Raw genomic sequence first — 4,543 nt, 5'->3', positions numbered from 1 at the left:
GCCTCTGTTCCCCCCCCCCCCCCCCCCCCCCCCGCCTGCTGCTTAGCTCTCTGCTTTACATTTTTTTATCACGGAAGTCAGTTGAAATATCATGCAAATGATATCTGCCTTTATTAACGCCCCAGTGTGCTAGTGACGCACTGCAGCCTTTCTCGCAGGAAACAAAAATTACCCTGGGGCGTGCTGGGAAGCAGGATGCGGACCAACCTTCTCCACCAACAGAGATTCTTGTCCTTTAAGAAAAAGCTTGCAGTAATTTTCCACTACCCTGCACGGTCTTGTCTACGTGGCAAGAATTGTTTGTGGAGGCTGGAGCATCACTGGTGAGGCGCAAGCCCTGATCTGGCTGCCGTTGCTTGGCTACGCGCTCGGCATGCCGGCAGCACGCCAGGCTCCTGGGAAGCACCTTTGTTCCCGAGAAGGGATTTGAGTTGTATTTTCATGCCGAAGGCAGGGGACAAATGCTGCCTTTCTCAAGCAGCCTGGCAGAACTGGGGTTTCCAGATATTACTGAGTATTTTGGCTGGCTCGTGCTAATAATATGTTCGGGGTCCATCTCCTGTGATGGTTTCTCTGCCTTTGCACGAGGAAATACCTTACAATGAGCTTGCATTGTTTGTTTGCTGTTGCACTGATCATAATAGTCACTTAATCAAGGCAGCGTGTTGAATCGGGGAGAAATCATGTCAGCGAAATCTCCCCCTGCTTTTGTTGTTCCCATCTAATAAACTAGATGGATAGTAGTTATTCTGCAACTTGATAAACAGATTTTTCTTTTTAATATTAAGCTCTGGAGTCCCGATGGGTGACTCTCTGCTCCAGTCTGAGGAGGTTTGTCTGAAATGCCTGAAATATTTCAAATGCCACCAGCAAAATCTGCAGCAGCATGGAGGATCGGGTTTGCGTGCTTTCCCTGCTTGTTGAGGCTAGGCTTCAAGTACAGCAGCGGTGTTAGTGCAACAGGCATTTTCATGATGTCTTGGGCATGGCTTCAGCTCCAGGATAGCCTATTTTATCTGTGTGAGGCTTGATACTTCCATTAATAACACAGCTTTGTGTTCCTCTGCTAGCAGCCTGTGCTGTCAAGGACTCTCCCTCCGTCAGCAGCCAAACCTATGCTGATAACTGTTAAGCAAACAAGTCCTCCCTGTTAGGTAATGCTGCCATTTGCTTTCTGCAGCAGCTCCAGGTGCCCTCAGGAGCTGCCTCCCAGGAGGAATGAATGAACATGTCGTTTTGGGGTGTCTGGCTACCACTGTAAACCTGAGAATTGAAAAACTTGGTATAGTGTGGAACACATTGAGTGTCAGCCTTAATTTTGCTTCACGAAATATGAAACCAGAGGGGAATATTATGCTCATAATCTGGCATCCTTCATTGCACAAGATGAACAAACCTCACCCAGCAGAGCCCTAGCACAGCTACAGAGGGGACCACCTACCCAGCCCCGCTCCTTGGGAGGCTCCAGATGAATCGTGGCTTTGAGACATCTCTCCCTGGGCACAGGTATAGCCCTACCTGTAGCCCTCCCTGTAGCTCCGTCACCCAGCAATGTTTGTCTCCTAACCACAACCTCTTTGAGGTTAATAGTTTAAAGATGTTGGCTTCCTGGAGTTTCTCTAGAAAATTAGCAACATTCTCTGCTTTCTGTGCTCCTTTTCTTTTTGGTCCTGTTTCCTCACATCTAGCCTCTCTACCACCTCCTCCTCATCCCTGCTGCTGATGGCTCCGTTGCTGCCACCCAGCAGCTCAGCTGATGCCCCTGCCATCCAGGGACCTGCACAGCACTCCCCATGTCCCAGACAGCCAGGCAGGAAGGGTGGAGCTGGGCATAGTCAGCAGCTTGGCTCTGTGCTGTCTCTCACCTCGAACATGCTTGTCCTTCATCAATGAAGTCTGCTTTGTACGTTGGGAATGACTGAACAGGTGTTTAGAACAGTGAGTTTCTGTATCCCTAGGTCAAATTTTCCCGGATGGATACCTTGATGGCTAGAAACAGCACCTTATCCACCTTACACACTGCTTGGCTCTCTGTTCAGTTACCTTTTTTTCCTTGTCCTTGGATTGTTTAAAAAAAAAAAAGTCAACTACTGCCTCTTAGCAATTCCAGAAAACCTTGGTATCTAAGAAAAGATGAGTTTGGCTCTTGAAAAGCAATTGTTAGTAGTAGCGCTTTTTCTTTTCATTGCGTTTTCAGATGTGAAAAGCAGAACTTGTGAACTCTTGAATTTTTTCAAGGAGGCAAGCTAATACAGCGGCTTGCGAAGGAGGGTCCCTTGCATGTTTGGCCCTGTGCTGTGTCTGCTGCAATGTGCCACCACCACCGCTTGCCTTTGCTTGGGATTTGCTCTGCACAATAAAACGCAAAGGATCCGGTCTACCAGGAGAAGCATTTGCCTCCCTTGTTTGAGCAGTTGGGAATGTGGGTGAGTCACTGCCTTGTCTGAGGAATGAAACCTTCGATCCCAGCTTCTTATGCCTTTGTTTGCTTTTAGAACTGCAGTATTGTTGAAGGTAACTCGCACTCCCGTGGCTTCTCTGTGGCTCAGTCCTAACATCTGGTTTCATGTTTTGTATTTCCTTCTTAAAAGCACATAGATGAGACTACATCTTTCTACGTGCGCTCAGAAATTCATAGGATCCAGCAGACCTTATGAGATCAGAGCAGGCAAAACCATTTCTGTCCCCAGCGAACAAGGCTCGTTTTCAGCACAACCGGTGCAGCAGGGTGTAGTTCTACAGCAACGTTGCTAATTAAAATAGTGGCAATTTCCAAATACGAAATTAGAACAGTCTTTGAGGACAATTTGTTTCAAGAAGGCAAGAAAAGCAGAGAAGGAGTGATGTGTAGGAAAGACACAAAAAACACAGCACAATTTTCTAACTTTTCTAGCTTTCAACTGTTTGATTAAGCTTAGGGACCTGTGGCTATTTTGGGAAAGAATTATCTGATTTCAGAGGTTTTAAATACCTCATGACATTACCACCTTTGAAAATAAGGTCCTTACTTTATGTGGATGCTTAAGTATGAGTTTAGGTTCGTTCTTTTATGTTTTGCAGATTGAAAAAAGGAGATATTAAAAGACACTTCATACATACATTGTGCCATTTTTCTTTTACTGCAATTTGACATCTAAAACTGATCTTTTTTCTTTATATAATAGATAGCTTTCATTCTTGGGGTTTTTTTACATTTTGATTTAAGTCTGCCGGTTATTCCCAAAAGCTCAGTATTTATATTTATTCCACAGCAAGCATGTGACTTGTGTGACTGCATAATTATATCAAAATTAATTTGGGTTCTTTTTGTTGCAAAATGTTCTAGGGCTACATATATGATTTGAATGCATGATAAGCTCTGAATATTGATATTACAAGAAAAACTATCTACAAAATCCCTCGGATCAAGGTCATGCATGAGGTATTTAATTCTTCCTCCCATGAGGTTCGATTGCAAGATACAGTCGGCTCCCACTGACTTCTTAAAATGAGAAAGCTTGAAAAATTGACCAGATTCTGTCAAATTTGCTTTGCTGCTAGAGGAGCTGGAGGTGTTGAAGAAATAGGGAACTGTGAGGAAAGGAAGAAGTGGGGACCAGGAGGGTCAAAATCCCTGCTGGCTCACAGCTTGAAAGCGAGGAAAGCCACCAAGATTACTTTTTCTGCCAGAATTTGATCCACCATAGAATTAACTATATCAGAAAAGGAAGCTCTTCCTCCTCTTTGTTGCTGTCATTGCAGCAGTGTTTAAAGGCTGCAGTTGGGACCAAGGCTCCATTGTGCCGGGCCAAAGAATCTGTGTCCTTGCAAGTAAAAGACGCAAGGTGGGGACAGGAGAAGTGTGGAGAGCAGAATGGAGGTGACGGGGGAAGCAGCTTGGCCCTGTGGAAATTTAGTCATAGGGTTTTTTTCCCCAGAGGCAGATACATGATCAAACAACATGCCACGGAGCCTTGACCTGATGGAAGGTAAACTGGGATTGCTCTCTGTTGCCAAGCCAGTCCTTGAGGCACTGAAGACCACTGCTCACCTCTAAATCTGCCAGGAGCTGAATTTTTTTTTATAGAGGTGACCAAATTCTGCTTGAATTTGCTCCGAGATCACCAGTTCTTTTTTCCACAAGCTATTGAAAATGATCCCATGGGAATAACATCCAGCAACTGATTCTGACGTACAAATGGGGTGTATCTTTATGGAGAACAAACCACCCTGTTTTTAACAGTTACATATCCATCAGCTGCACGCATTCCCTCTCAAAAGATGTAACAATTTCACCCTGTTGCAGACATTATTAGTCTTTTCTGTCCTCCATGATGCCTCTAACTAGGGCATCGATGCTGCCTGACTGCCTGTCCCGAGTGAGCCTGATGATGTTTGTGCAGGCTGGATTGGGCTGAGAAAGGGGTGGAGAAATGCAGTTCTCTGCCCAGGATATATTTAGTGAAGGCAGCTGTGGGAGGCAACAGGAACAAGAGAGCTCTTGTGTTGCCAGAGCTCTGACAGCTCACATGCTGAAATAATCTGCTATTTTCTTAGCAATACA

The 4,543-nt window shown here is 45.2% G+C and overlaps 1 long non-coding RNA gene across 1 annotated transcript in view; it reads left to right on the top strand.

Moving 5' to 3' along the window:
• The first annotated feature begins 1,382 nt into the window (after nucleotides 1-1,382).
• The window catches only part of LOC103926312, a 19,503-nt gene continuing 16,342 nt past the window's right edge, over nucleotides 1,383-4,543 (top strand). The window contains exons 1-2 of the long non-coding RNA XR_664070.1: nucleotides 1,383-1,506; nucleotides 1,689-1,810. This is a non-coding gene — a long non-coding RNA (uncharacterized LOC103926312). The remainder of the gene's footprint in view (nucleotides 1,507-1,688; nucleotides 1,811-4,543) is intronic.

The sequence above is a fragment of the Pygoscelis adeliae genome, unplaced genomic scaffold, assembly GCF_000699105.1.
Source record: "Pygoscelis adeliae isolate BGI_AS28 unplaced genomic scaffold, ASM69910v1 Scaffold21, whole genome shotgun sequence".
Lineage (NCBI taxonomy): Eukaryota > Metazoa > Chordata > Aves > Sphenisciformes > Spheniscidae > Pygoscelis > Pygoscelis adeliae.
The sequence above is the reverse complement of the archived record's forward strand: the minus strand, read 5'-3'. Positions and strand labels throughout refer to the sequence as shown.